Here is a 16,295-nt window from a genome sequence, read left to right as displayed (position 1 = left end):
GTTATTTATAGAAGAAAATACTGGACTGATCTGGAAAAAAAATACATGAGTAGGATACCAAACCATTCAGGGGTCAGTGCCAGAGTGGAGAAAAGACTGTAATCAAACTATCAACAAGTCAAGAAAGGAAGTAAAATCCACTAATCCACTAATACAAATTTTAGGGAAAACATCTCAACTTATTGAGCATTTGCTTTTGAAAGTGTGTACAAAAATAACCCTAAACAATCCAGAGCCCAGTACCTGAAAATAGTAACAACTAAACATGGGCTTTAATGGGTGCTGTGGAGAAAATGTGGAAAGGTATAAAAAAAAGGCTTAAGTGGAAGGAAAAGAACAAAGGTTGACCAGTTCCCTCACTTCTGGTTAGGACACATTTCTCAGGGCTATTCTTGCATTATATTTCCATATAACTAATTTAAATTTCTTTAAAAATTTTTACAAATAATGTTTTAGATTGGGTCCAAAAATAATTTTTAAAAATCAAACTTGAACTTAGTGAAACAGTGAATTTCACTGCTTATTTTTCTAAGATATTTGTGAATGCATTGAAATGCAATAACTACCAATATGTAGAAATGAATGATAAATATTACAAATTCATTTCTTCTAAGTTGCATAAAATATCAGTAAAAATAATAGTTAATTATAAAAGTTATTTAATGCCTTTGGAGGAGCTCTTTTGAAAACAACTCATTATAGGTTTGTTTCAATTTTGAATTCTTAGTTGTGACTCTATAACATGTTTTCAGGTATTCTGGATAGAGAAATCTGTGGTTCATTGTTTAGCCCTTTGATTTTGGTGGATTTCTGATCTTGTAATCAAGAGTTCACACTGTCTGGAAGAGTGTTTTAGAAACCAGTGTGTTCTCACTTCCTCTTGCCTTGGCACACAGGTGCACCCTGAGTGTAACACTAGAGCGAGCCATCATTCTACCCAGGAGCCATGGGCTGCCACCTCGCTACATTATGCAGGCTACAGATGTGATGCGGAAGTAGGTGAGTCTAATGCTTGTTTAGGGGAGTTTTAGCACTCCCTGTGTTTGAAGGTTCCTTTGTTCATTCATCAGGTCAGGTGTCTGACTGGTGCCTTGATGTGTAGGGCACTTTTCCAGACACATGACTTGGTAAGGTAAGTCATGGGTGAGAAGCAATCCCGTGGGATGAGAACTTGGTACAGACTCTTAGGTAAGGGTTCTCCAAGAATTTTGGACAACCCTGGAAAAAAGGAGGTCTATGCAATTATCTCAAGGAGTAAAGGTAATCGGCTATGAAAATAGACAGGAATGGACTAAGGGCTTGTGTAAGGGACAAGATAAAGGACATTTTGAATTTTCTGGAAGTTGTAGGTGATTTAGTAAATCTTGAAGAATGGATTGAGAGAGGGACAGGCAAGAAAAAAGATGGAAAAAATTGAGCAATATGTTTACTTATTACATACTTCTGGTCATCTCTCAGACTTCCATGCTATGCTAAGAAGTATATGTTTTATTTCAAGGATAAAGTGCTGACTTCAAATTTTGCTTTAGAGAATGAATAAACTGCCTTTGGGCTGTGTTTAGGTCACTGGAATACTCATAGTTGAGAATGTACTCTCTGAATTAATAGAATAAACTTTGTATGTCGTCACTCAATAACTTTTTTAAAGAGTAATAGCTTAGTTTTTAACATTTAAAATTCTTTAAAAAATAAAAATGGACTAATTTCAGTTTTCTAATTAGGAAATGGGCTTAATATAGAAGAAAAGACAACCTATAGAATGACAAAAAATCAAAAGATACTAGTTTTTTTTTTTTTTTACTTTATTCTATCACGTTTAAGCTACCACAATAGTAAAACTCTTTATTTGCTGCTTTGGTTCAAGTTGTCCAGTGATAGCGAGTGATTAATTTTTAAGGTATGCATTTGCAATTATGACTGCTTGTATTTACCAAAGATTTAGTGTATAACTCCTAAGGAGACACATATATCCCTCTGGGCTTGCTCCCAAGATTACAGTACAGAATGACAACCAAGCCAATGAAAAAAATCAACAAAAGATTACCACTGAGCTGACACCTGCACTGTAGAGATCAGGTACACTGAGGGCATATACATGACACTTCTGGGGAAGAACCCAAGAACCGAAGATTGACAACCAAGATCTTAGAAGGTCAAAGGATTTACTGAGTAAAGGTTAGATCTACCAGAATTATGGGATAAACTGTTGTCCAGCTGGCAAAGGACAAACACAGATGCAAATTGCCAGAGGGCTCAGAAAGAATTTTTGGAGAGTAAATATGCAAATTATCCTTTAAAAAGTAAATCAAAATAAACTTATTATTAGTCACATTAGAATTGTATTTGCATTGCTAATTTTATTTTATTGTGTCTCTCTTAGAGTACATTTCTAGGAGAACTTGGAAGAGCCATCTCAAAATTGTGACATATGGGAAGAATCCACCATTTTTTAGAATATTCCACTAAAGAGGTTAAGTCACTACATATACATTCCTACATTGTGGAAATGAATAGCTATGATTCTAATATTTTTAACTTCCTAAAACTGAAAATGGAAATAGAGATAAAGTAAAGACAATGTTTTATAGGCCTAATAACTCATTTCATGGTGCAGAGTTCATTAACAATGGTATATTTATACATTATTAATACATGATATCTGTAATATCATTTAAAATACTGAAAAGTCATGCAGTTTCTAGTAATGTCTTTATTGATTTCTGAGCTGCATTATTTTTCCAGTATTTGTCACTCTTTCCTGCTCCCTATTTTTTAAAATAAATACATTTAGAATACTTTCTTCCTTTCTTTGCTGATTCCTCAGCACCAAGTTATGCATCCCAAATAAGTAATTTAAAACTTCTTTGTGGAAGATCTTAGGGCCTGGGGCTCTCTTTTAGGGAAAGCAAGCAGATGTTTCTACGTATTCTTTCTGAGGACAATTTCTTTTCAGTATTCAGCGAAAGTACATGGTGGGTTTATTGGCCAGGATCCACTTTCCAAGCCAGTTCTTATACACCTAGAATCTGAGCAGTTAGAATACAAATCTAAATCAAGGTTAGAACTTGGATTTTCTGTCCCTTTTGCCTTCCAACCTCAGAGAAAAATATTTAACCATTTAGACTCAACTTTTCAGAGATAGAGAGGTTAGAAAAGTTTTCATCTTTACTATAACTTGAAGTATTTGAATTATTTCATTATCAATTTGAATTTTTATATTTTAAGGTATAATAGTTTATTATCTATGTATTGAAGTTTTGCAATACATAATAAACAATAAAATGAATAAGCTAAGATCTTCAGTTTCTTTCTAGAAATGAACTTTTTGACATGATTTATTCTTATTTATAATTTCAGTATTATTTTCATGTGTATATTTTTTACACATGGTATTTTAATTTGTTGCTTGAGTGTGAAGAAAGGATACAAAATAGAAGGGAAAATGACCATATAACTTGGATTTTTTGATAATGTTTACAATAACCATAAGCAGCTCTTTTATATAACCAGGTGATCTGAAAATATTGAGGTCTAAAATTTCATTTTCATTATAAACTTATTAAAGTTTTCCATGCTAGAAAGTATACATACCAAATATGCTTTTAGGAAGCCTATACAAAAATTGTTTTTGATCTTTTTAGTAAAATCTGGGATTCCAACATATTCTGTCTTCATACCTTTGGTATCAAAGATCCTAGTAGTCACCAAGAAAAGACTTGGGCATGATGAAGTCCTGGCCTAATCTCATGGTGGAATATGTAGGCAAATTGCCAGGATACAGTCATCCACATGCAAGTGTAAAACTTCAGTCTTTCAGGATTCAGAACAGGGAGCATGGCCCCTCAATAATTGGGAAACTGAGACTTATTCATTATGGTATCATAGTTTCCTAGAATAATACCTAGTATAAAGTTACTGCTAAATGAGGTTTGTTCAGTAACTGGGAAGATTGGAAAAAGCATTCCATACAAGGTGAATATTTGATCATGGCTAAGAGCACAGATTCTTGAGCCAAGCCACCTTAATTGGAGTCTCACCTCCATTGTTTATTATCCTGTGATTTGGGACAAGAGTTTTAGTTTCTTTATTTCTTAATTTTTTTCACTACTATAACAGGAATAATAATAGCACTTGCCTCATAGTGTTGTTATGAGAATTCTATAAATCAAATCGATAGACTTAATTCATTCAAAGCAGAACCTGATTTACTGTATAACCTGTTATTAGCAAATGATGGTGATATTTTATTTGCATCTCAGAGACAAAAATGTAATGCAGACAGAGAAAAGGGTATTAGGGAGGGCATTTAGGCAAAGGGAGCAATATGAAGAGTGTGTAAGAATCCAAGTTGAATATATGAAGAATTATATATTATATAAGGTAAAATATGCCAAGCAATGTATTCAGCATGGTGAGCATCACATTTAAAGAAAGCAGAAAAATATCTTTCTATTCACTACTTAACGGAATATAGACAAAAAATTAAATGTGAATACTGGGGTCTTGTTAGTGAATCTGTTTTTCACATGGATATGACTTAAAAATTCATAAACCAATTTATGTGTACACTAGGATTGAACAAATAAGTAAAGATGTTGTAATTAAAGAGAAATCAGACCCTCAGTTACTGAAAAAGAAGTCATACATCAGCAAAGGGTGAAGGCTGGAATCTATAATGAACCCTATGGTACTAGGTTGGAATTAGCAATATCAGTATGACTAATGAGTCCATACACACAACACACACAGACACAAACAGATGTAGGAATGAATATGGTGTTCAAGTATGTTTGTGTTAATAAATAAGCCCCGTCTGCTGGAAAGGCCTGGAAGTAGTTGTATCACCAAAAGTAATGAGCACATCCTGTATCCAAATTCTGGTTTCTAAATAGTGTACTCCAATGATAAGGTTTACAATAACCATAAGCCCTTGGAAAAGTGATTAATTACCAACTGACACAGAGAAAATGAACCTAGAATATCTTGAGGTGCAGAAAATAAAGACACACTAAAATTAAAACATAATGAATATATATCAAAAGGGTTCAAGAAGCAACCAGAAAGAGCCCGCAATAGCTAAAACTCGAATGCTTTCAGTTAAAAAAATTAATAAAAATATTGGATTTCTTATACAGTAAAACCAATATATGCAAGTCCATGCTGAGTTAAATATATAATTGAATAATTAAATAATTTGGGGAAAATAATCATTCTTTACAGAATCCCAGTTCAAAGCAAATGTGGAACTAAATTTGTTGCAGACAAAATATACCAGTGGAGACTAAAATAGTGAGTGAAAGTTCAAAGAGAAGCAGGATGTTTGCAAAGTCTCATACTCTCTTTCCAGGCGTCTTTGCTAAGTCTGCAAAGGCAGTGGGAAAATAAGGCAGATGCCCCTTAAGTCAAGTGCTCAATGTTAATGTTCCAGGTCATAAGATCTATTGGCATCATATGTCCCCAAATATAAAGCACAGAGAAGTACACAGCATCACTTCTATGATTTTATTATTTTTAAAAATGCTTTTTCTCTACCTAATCATGAGAAGACATCAGATAAACATAAATGGAGACAGTCTGCAAAATAACGACCAGTCCTCATCAAAAGTATTAATTAAAGTCACAAGGAGATATTAAAGAACTGTCAGGGGGACAAAGCAGATGTGAAACAAAATGCAGTAGGGGATCCAGGATTGGGTTCTGGAAAAGGAATACTAGTGGGGAAAATACGGAACTGGAATAAGATGTGCCATATAGTTAATTGTATTGTACTAATACAGTTCCTGGTTTTTATCATTGTACTGTGATTAAGTAAAGGGTAAACATTAGGAAAAAACGATGAAGCATGAAGAAAAATCTCTGTTCCATTTTTGTAAATTTTCTCTAAATCTAAAATTACTTAAAAGTGGAAAGTTTTAGCTACTTAATTGCAATTCTTTAATCCGTCCTGTCTTTTGTCACCAGTACCACTACCATCACTGTTTCCCTATTTGCCTTTTTATTATGTTCTTTTAAACATCTTAAGAGATTGTTTGTTTTTAGGTTTCTTTTTAAAATTTTCTCCCTTTTTCTCTTCTCTTGACTTAGTTCAGTATTTGGAAGCTGGAATATTTCAGTTTCTTTTTTTAATGTATATTTTTAGTTGTAGATAGACACAATACTTTTATTTATTTTTATGTATTTTGAGGATCCAACCCAGTGCTTTACTTGGGCTAGCAAGCACTCTACCACTGAGCCACAACCCCAGCTCCAATTTCGCAGTTTCTTAAGCACCCTTCCTTTATCTATGCCCAGCCAAAAAGTCTGCTGTTTGGTTCTCTATAGTAACTGATTTCCATTAGGAACTGGACAGTAATTATAACTTTATTCATGAACTTGATCAGTTTTAGAAACTTTTTTATTCATGATGATCATTTTTGTCTGGTGCTCTGACTCATTCCTATAATCCCAGCAATTCAGGAGGCTGAGGCCGGAGGATCTCATGTTCAAAGTCTGCTTCAGCAACTTAACAAGGACCTAAGCAACTCAGTGAGACCTTGTCTCTAAATAAAATACACAAAAAGTATTGGGGATAGCTTAGTGGTTGAGTGCCCCGGGTTCAATCTCTGGTCCCAAAACCAAAGAAAAGAAGAAGATCATATTTAAACTATAAACTTTAAGATAAAATTCTTAAACTTCAGAGATCCATATTGATGTGGCTTTTCCAGGAATTGCTTTAGAACTAATTAAGAAAGCCTTTTCTTGCTAAATATTATTAAGTTTAAAATAGTCAACTATTTAGCTAAGGAAAACAGGTGCCTGACTGTAACAGGACTGTGATTTCTGTTTCAAGAAGGTGGTGGGAGAGCAGGTATTTATACTTGATTGTTTCCTATTTTCAGCATTTGAAGTTATTGATTATTGAGTCTAGGAATAAAGATATAGATGGGATGTTGACAGTAAGCTGTTAAACTTACTTGAATGGTTCAGATGTCTTTAGAAATAATTATTAATCATTTTGAACGGCATAGCATATTTTCTTTTATTTCCCTTTTTTGCCACTGGAAATTGAACCCAGGGGATCTACAACTGAGGCATACCCCCACTTCTTGTTATTTTTTACTTAGAAACAAAGTCTCCCTAATTTGTTTAAATCTTTGGCAAATTTCTGAGTCTGACCTTGAACTTTGTATCCTCCCAGCTCAGCCTCCTGAATCACTGGGAATACATGTGACCATGTGCAGCCTTACAAAACCTTCATGCCATATTTTGATTCTTAAAAGCATTAATTTCAAAGATGTTCAGGTGCTGATTTCTCCTAGTCCTTAGCCAGTCTCTCTTGATGTTAAATATATTGTTGGAATAAGTATTCTACATTCAGTTATTAATTATATTTAAATAAAATAGTAATACAGTATAGAGCTAAAAGTGATTTTCCTGACTTCAGGGAGCAAGAGTTCAGAACACAGCAAAGAATTTGGAAGTGAGAGACTGGACCCCTCAATCAGCTCCAAGATAAGTAAATTCCTGCCTTCTCTTTCCAGAGGGTTCACCAGCTTTTGTTCTGCATGACTTATATACCTACTTTAGGATATGCCCACTATCATTCTTATAGTATTCCTGGGGATTGACCTCATAAACACCCAGCCACTAAGTGTGATTAGGGATAAATGATCATAATTAAATGGATACCCTCCTATTTTGCACATTCCATTATGAATTTAAAAAAATCCACATGGATACAAGTAACAATTTTAATCCAGCTGGGCCAATAATCAAAATGCCATTTTCATTTATCCTTCTATTACCATTCTTATTCTTTCCTCTGTTGGGATTGTCTTTCCTATCTGTGTCTATATAGAAGACTCCTACTTAACCCACAAAATCTACTTTAGTTATCATCTCCTGCTAGTAGTCTTATTTGTGTTCCTTTTCTCTGGTTGTCCTAGGTATCTTGTATATTGCTGTATGATAGCCCTTATGTTATTATATTATGCTGTGGTATTTTGTTAACATGTTTCTGTGCCCAACCTGAGTAAGAGTTTTCAGGAGTCAGTATGGATTTTAAATTTTATTCCTTTGCTCACCATAGACATGCAATATCTAAACTGATTTCAAGAACACGTGAATGAGTAAGCATATTAACAGGGCTATTGTCTGAGATGCTAAATATTCACAGTTCACGCATCATCATAAGAAAGGACTCCAATCTACTTTTAAGACAAATGAACATAGTTAGCATCCACAGAAAAAAATGTTTTCCTCTCAGTTTCCCTGGTGACTAGGGTAGGCAGTCATCTATCTTGGAGTGGGGCAAAGCTAACTAATTTCTTCTACATTCAATTGGATTTATACATTTGCCTTTAGACAGGAAGTAGTCTCCTGCAAATACTGTCATAGACAAGACACTTTTTTATTTGTTTTTATTTGTAACACCATTACCAGAGCAAGAATGAAGATTGGAGCATTTGTGAAGTTATATTTTATTCTGAAAAACTACATGGGAAGTGAAATTTTTTTTAAAAAGGAAAAACATATCCCCCACTCGGAAATGGATGAAGCACTCATTTTATAGTTGCATTTCTTTTTAGTACTAACTCCTAACTCTGTTTAATCCTTGTCTTATTATCATTATCTTCTACATTTGATTAGATTAGAATCTCCCAGTTTCTATTGATGAAGAATCATTTCCCATAAGCATTGTCTCCTCAATGCCTTGAGCAGACATGTTATATTACATAACAGACCCACTGAAGTGTTAAAATCTCAATAAAAAATGACAAGATAATGGCTCACAGGATGTTTTTATCTAGATCTTATAAGACCTAATAAACAGTAGGTTTGGGATAAGACTTTAGCAACCTGATCAATAAGCCAATATGCAAGCTGAACCACAAGAAAAGCAATGGATGAACTCAATTTCTTCTTTATTGGTTTATGTAATGCTTGAAATGAAGCACAATAAAAGTAGCCTGCTATAAAGTTAAAATAATAACCCTGAGAGAGAGATTAAGAGTAATTTAAAAAATGGATTTTATTTACTCTTTTATTCATTCTATAAGCATCTATTTAGGACCCAAGAAATGCAGCCCAATCTGTTATGCCTCATGAAAAATGTAAACTTGAAATAAAAGTAGCTCTGGCCCTCAAGGAGCTTTTAGTTAAGTAGGTTTAGTGAGTAAAACATCATTGTAAGCAAAGGTGGAATGTGAAAAGCTGTCCTTGGAGGGTGCAAAGAGATTCTGAGCACCGAGGGCTGGGATTCCTCCTCAGCTGGAACAGCACTCCATCCTCAAACGCAGTAAGTTGAAAGATACATTTGCCTCTCAAGCTCAGACCACCCAAAGGCAAAGCTAGGGTAGTGTTTCTCGAAGGTACCTTCACAAAAGTCTAGTGTGCTCTCTCTGCCTGAGATAGTCTTTGGTTCAAATCCCCCGCCCATCTATCTCATAGTACACTACATATTATAATAACTGTGACACAAACCAAGCATAGATTGTCGTGAGAACATGGAAGAATCCTGCCCAGCCAAAGGAGGGAGAAGGAAGGTCACAGAATGCTCCTGGTCTAGACATGAGGGCCCAGAGAAAACATCACATTCTGAGAACCATACTTTAGTCTGTGTGACTGACAGTTGAAAGTGATTTAAGAATAATGTAAAGCAAAGCTGGAGATGCAGGCAGGGGCCAGATCAGAAAGAGACATACCAGAGTTTTCATCTTAACTTGAAGACAATAAGGCAGCATCAACAATCTTCCTACTTGGAAGAAGATCTGACTTTTAGAATTTGTCTCAGGTGACATTAGAAGGGTCTATTTCTAAGAATGAAGATAGAACTTTGAAAGGGACTATTGAGAACCCCAATGGAAGGGTGGATTAGAACAGTGCTTAGAAGGCAGACTTCCTAATCTTTGGACACAAATTGAATGAAGATAGATAGGGGAATGGAATATTCCAGAGTGACTATAAAATCTTTGACTTGGGTAATAAAGGGTTGGTGGTTATTGCCCCTGAGATAGTGGATCACAGGGACTTCCATGTGGTTTTACTTGTGGGCAGTTCAATAAATTGGTCCAAAGCCAAGGAGAGGCAAATAGGTGGAGCTGTGGTTCTATGAGTCATCAAAATTTAGAAAGTCAGTGAGGATATAGAAGTGAATTTTATTGCCATGGTGAGTGGATAACAGATGAGAGAAGATCCAGAACCCACCAGAGAAATGCCAATAGTGAAGAGAAAGCAAAGGAACAGGAGTGACAGTCAAAGGAGAGCAATTGGAAACATGGAAGTAAAATAGGAGCTGGTTGTTCTGGAATTCAAAAAAGGAGGAAGTGGCTGTGGTCACACCATAGAAAGAGTGAATGTGATAATTTCGGGAATCAGAATGCTAGAGAGGAGTGTTAGGGTTTAATAGTGCTGAGGTAGGTTGGTTCTGAGTAGTGACAATGGAAAGTCTACTCCTGGGAGCAGGTTTCCTGGACATCTTGGCTTCATCACATTTGCATACTCCCCCTCTAGGAATCATTGTCTGAAACGTGTCAGAAACTACTTTTGGTTTTAGGATATCAAGGTGGATGAGAAGCATTCCATATGCTCCAGGCGCTTGCAGTCCAATAGAATGGAAAGAAAAAATAGATTTGGGCAATCAATGAATGTGTTGTGATTGAATGGCACTAAAGTAGGGGTTGAGGGCAGACTTCCTCTCTTTGGTTTTCTCTTTTGCAAAGCAATTGTCAAATTTTCATCAACAACCAAATATGACACTCCAGATATCAGATCACTAGTTGTGGCATATTGGCCTTGTTTTCTGTTACACAAAATCCGGAAGTATTTTGTTGTAAAGACTTTATTTGTGTAATGGGAAGACCACATCATACTATAGTGGTTAAAAATGAAGAAAAGAAGAAAAGTGATTTTGAGGAATCCCAGATCCTGCTATATGATCTTAGTGAAGTCTTCATTTTTTGAGATTCTATTTTCCAATCTGTAGGATAAAGACAATTGTCTTGAGATAGAGTACCATTGTACGAGAACCTCAGAAGAGGCATTTACTTTGTCATCTCTATTAATACATCTTATTATTTTTTCCCATATAGAAAGATAAAGAGTGTGGGCTAGGGTTGTGGCTCAGTGGTAGAGCACGTGAGAGGCTCTGCATTCTATTCTCAGCATCACATATAAATAAATAAATAAGATAAAGGTATTATATCCAACTACAACTACAATTAAAAAATAAAGATTAAAAAAGAAAGATGAAAAGGCTGATCTATAGAATAAAGTTTGAAAATTCTTCTCTCTGCTAATTTGAATTTGGACTGAATCACCAGCTCCAAAATGGCTTCCTGAGCCCAAACAGGAATAGGAGAAAGTGGAGCCAGGAACAGACCTCACTCCTGCAGGGCACTGGTATGCATGAGTGTAATGAACTAAAGGAAGAGCCCCAGATGTTGGGCAAAAAAAGGCCTCCCGGTGCCCAACAATTTAGCTGCCAAAACACAAATGCCTCAGAGCACAGTTGGAATCCAACTCTTTACCTGTTACATTTTACTTCCAAACTTCATCTGCCTGCTCTGAATTCCCAGAGCTCTACAATTTACATTACAAATGTGTCTGAACTCAAATAACTGTGAGTTTCTTCCAAGAAGCCTCAGAAGCTGAATCTGTCCAGCTCCACAGAACCCAGAACTATTATTTCATTAGGTGATCACAGAGAGTAGCCTTTTCTCCAATTTGCAAGGCAGACATTTCAGACTCATCTACCCAGTGGCATTAGTTACATTCTGTGCAAATGTGCAGAGCAAAGTAATGGATGTGGTGGCACAGTGCAGATCTCATGGGGCAGGACATCCACCACCCATCCTCCTCTTTCTTTTCTACCTGAGTAAGGCCACTGTGCTTTCTTACTCCTTATATAGCACTTTCAGGGAAATAAGAGGACAGAAATTAAGGAGGAAAAAAAAATCTTCTGATCATCCAATTTTTTCAGCACTGAGAAAGCAATTTGAAGTAACACCCAATCTTTCAGCTGCAAAAAAATTTTTCAAGTACACCAGCTCAATTTAATGCATTCTCTTCTCCAGGAAAGATAAAATAAGCTTTTATAATGTGACATGTCCTTAGTTCAGTATTCATCTCTTCCATGTAGATTACATGTAGAACATAAACCACCTTCCACACTTGAAGTACGTTCAAAGATAATACATTCTGCGTTTCCTAAAAAAATTCATGTTTTTAACCAAATTTTCAACTCTAAATTAAAGCTTTCTCATTCTTCCCCATTGATTTAGAATTAGCATGGAATTAAATGTCAAAAGAGAAGGAATTTATAATTTACTAAATAGGTTAACAATTCATTTAAACTGTGTTCAACATAATGTGTAAATGGGAGTGAATCACTTCAGCTAGCCCTGAGTTTGAATTGCTTTTGAAAAAGGGAAAAGTTGGGGCTCAGAGTGTAGCTCAGAGGTAGAGTGTGTGCTTAGCATGCATGCAACCCTGGGTCCAATCCTTAGCACCAGAAATAAATAAACAGATAAAGGGGTAGTGTCAGATTCTACATTTAAAGTCATTAGTTTAAGCTCTGCAGTGGCACCAGTGTGGCACCTTGGTCACTGTTAGGGGTAACAGGTGTAGTCCAATATCCACTACTCTAGTTCAGCCTCTCTTTTTTCAGGATACACTGAAAGTTATGCACATGGTCTTGAGGTCACTAGAGTTAGGGTTTTCTGGCAGCTGTCATGTTCACTTTTACTTTGGTTCTAGAATTAGGATTCAACTATTAAAAAGAAGGTGGAGACTGGAATTTGTGTAACCTTAGCTAATTCCTTAGAATTTTTTGTTAGTGCTCAAACAAGTAGACCTGGGCTACAAAGGGGAGCATCTCCAGGCATCTCCACAGTTAATGTGGATTCTTTGACCCACTTTAGAATCCATTGACTAGGTAAGTGGTAGATGGCAGAACCAGGTGCCCAGTCCTTAGGAAACCCCAGCTAGTGTGCCTTTGAGATTCTAGCCTCAGGAATCTGCCATGTCAGGCCATTAATGTCCACACTACAGGCATAGTCCAAAATGCAGTTAACTTCAAAACTGGTCAAAAAAATAGCAGAACCCTGTGAGATAAGAGCTGACTTTCTGTAAACAAGATATTCATAATGATAGAGGTGATGGCAATTATAATAATATTACCTCCTGGAATTCAGAGAATAGATTTTTTTATACTACCAGCAAGCTAAGCAGGCTTGGATTGGCAGCACTGGAGTAGAACAGCAGGCTTTTAAAATGTAATGTTGCATAATCAGTAGCCATTGAAAGATGCAAAGAAACCTGGTTTTCTAAATCACAGAACCAAAATTTTAGAGTTTGCTTATTCATATGCTATGTTTAGTGAAGTAAACAATGTGTCCTTGACTCATGGAACCAAAAATAATTACTTTCAATGTATTTGTTATACCAATAAAATTATCTCATGTAAGGTACAAAAAGTGGGCAGCTGTCAAACTTACCTGTGCCTCTTCTAGGCTGTACAAGCTGTGTGAGCCCCCTCCCTCGGCTGGAGAAGAATGAAGAGAATCCCAAGGAACCAAGCAGGTAGAAGCTTCTGAACACTGACCTTAACCAGTACATGTTGGTTCAGAATTCTCCACTGAAAATAAAAGAACTGCATTTTTTCTTTCCTCTATATGTTTCCCCATGGTGTTTTATAACTAATGCTCAGTTTATACTGGTATATTTGTGCTAGAAATGAGTAGGAGTTCATTCAGACTTCAGCCTCACAAAGTGATCTCTGAAGATTGATATATGTCTTCATTTTTGGACAAAAATTCATCTCCGGAATCTATAGAAAAAATGTCCAAGATAAAAATATTAACTATTGGTCTCTTCTTGGATTCATTCATTTGATTGTATCTGTTTTCAGTTTCCCCAAATGGACACATGTAATAATGGATAGTTTTGCTTGAAGAAGTCTGTCACTGAAAAACACATGGTCACACTTGACACATCCTCATTTGAAAGTTAAGAATGGTATAGACTGAGAGGCATAGGTTTTCCATCCCCCATTCATGTCAGAGGAGGGTATATGTGTGGAAGCTGGAAACACATGCTTCTCTGTTTGTCCTAAGGGCTGCTCAGTAGAGGAGAAGAGAGATTTCAGGCCTCCAGCAAGACTTTCTTCCATTACTTCCAAGTGTACTTTATGCTCATGAATAAGGCCAGTGAGCTGGTGCTGTCCTTGGTCTCTGCTGTGGGCCTGGCTTCCCAAGGATACCTGTCTCACATGCTGTAGCATCAGTGACCCTGGGTAGGGCATGGTGTGGGGATCAGGAAGGTGAGAGGAAGGGGAATGGTCAAGAAGAAAAAAATAAACCTATATAAAAACTCACATATCTACCTTAGAAAGAAACCTAAAACTCAATTTTTTGAAGCCTTTCCACAAGATGTCAGACTCAAAAGAATTCACCATCAGGAGTGCTTTCTTCATCCAAGTATTGTACAAGATGTGAAAAATAAAGCTTTACTTGTTACACTTTAAAAGGACCACTGGAAACCTTGATTGTGGACACAAAGTATATTCCATGTTCATCCTAAAGTATGTGTAATTTAAACTCCAATTACTAAAAGAAACAGGCACAAAATCTAAAAAAGACACTGCTTAAAAGAAAAAATTCAAGTGGTGTGTGTGTGTGTGTGTGTGTGTGTGTGTGTGTATAAATACATATACACACACACAATATCTTTAGGAATCAGGGAAATGACAATCAAAACTATAAGGAAGAGAAAGTCCATTATAATGCCCTTGCTCTTTCACTATACTTCAATAAAACTATTAGATTCAAAAAGAAATGCATGGAGATTTTATCTCACTCCACTCAAAATATCAATTATCAAGAATATTGTGCAGAGATGCACATATCAGACAGAACATTTTGGGGGAAAGGAACAATAAAGTTTATTCAATTAGAAATAGAAGGATGAAGGGAAAGGAAATGATGGGAATAGGAAAAATAGTAGAATGAAACAGGCATAACTTTCCTATGTACTTATATGAATTACACAACCTGTGTAACTCCACAGTATATATAGCACAAGAATGGAAAGTTATAGTCTATGTATGTATAATATGTCAAAATACACTTTACTATACATACACCTGAAAATAATTTTTTTTAAAAAAAAAGAATAATTCATGGGGAAATGCACTGTTGATAGGACTTCAAATTAGTACAGCCATTCTTGAAAACTGTATGAATAGCCCTTTCAAAACTTGGAATAGAACTACCATCTGACCCAGTTGTCTCATTCCTTGGTATATATCCAAATATCTGAAATCAGCATACTATAGAAACACAGGCACATCAGTGCTTACAGCAACACAATTCATAATAACCTAATTACAGAACCAGCTATCAAACCCATCAACAGAGTAATAGATAAAGAATACATGGTGTGTATACACAATGAAGTTTTACTTAGTAATTAAGAAGAATTAAATTATGGCACTAGGTGGAAAATTGATGAAATGAGAACACAATTCTAAGTGAAATAAGCCAAACTTAGGAAGCCAAAGGTCAAATATTTCCCCTCATATGTGAATACTTGACCACATAATGAAAAAGAGGGCATTCAACAAAAATAGCAGAGATATATGTGGAAGGGGTTACATGGAAGGCATGGAGGACAAACAGAGGGATGAACAGTAGAATGAAACAAACTAAACTCTCTCTGTACATCTATGAATAAAGCATGGTGAATTTCAATGTTGTGTATGTCTATAATGCTGTAATTTAAAATCTATAAATAAATAGATGTTAAACCAACAGAAGCTAGACTCATTGTTCTCTCTTTCACTCTTCCTCTATTTTCTTTTACTTTTATTTCTTCTCTTCCCCCTCATAAATAATGAACAATATGTTGTCTATGGATCAGCCCTATTTTGATTTTTAACATTAAAAAAATTACTTAGAAATAATACCATTGTACGATACAAAGAGACAGTGGGAGAACTAGAACTCACAAATAACTAAGCATTTTTATTTTTTGTTTTTTTGTTTGTTTGTCTTTTTTTTTGTGTTTGGCAACAGTGGTTCATTATCTAGATTTTTCAGCCCTATTTTGAAATCACAAATCTTTGACTCCCTGATATATTCTTCTTTACTCTTAATTATCTCTATTTTTAACTTCTCTTACCACTGGTCAGTTTGTATAATGTCAGACCCCACCACTAATGCAACAGAAGCAGTTAAAACACTGGAAGTCATAGGTAATATGAATTGTTTGAGTTTTTGATGCACATAATTTATGATTAACTACTATCTTTACTGATA

General features: G+C 35.5%; 1 long non-coding RNA gene across 1 annotated transcript; it reads left to right on the top strand.

Moving 5' to 3' along the window:
* The first annotated feature begins 902 nt into the window (after positions 1-902).
* On the top strand, positions 903-14,505 carry LOC144373585 (uncharacterized). Its single transcript, XR_013433196.1, has 2 exons — positions 903-999; positions 13,491-14,505. It is a non-coding gene; the product is annotated as an uncharacterized LOC144373585 (long non-coding RNA).
* The last annotated feature ends 1,790 nt before the right edge of the window (positions 14,506-16,295 follow it).

This window comes from Ictidomys tridecemlineatus, unplaced genomic scaffold, assembly GCF_052094955.1.
Source record: "Ictidomys tridecemlineatus isolate mIctTri1 unplaced genomic scaffold, mIctTri1.hap1 Scaffold_44, whole genome shotgun sequence".
NCBI lineage: Eukaryota > Metazoa > Chordata > Mammalia > Rodentia > Sciuridae > Ictidomys > Ictidomys tridecemlineatus.
This window is presented reverse-complemented; position numbering and strand designations above follow the sequence as displayed.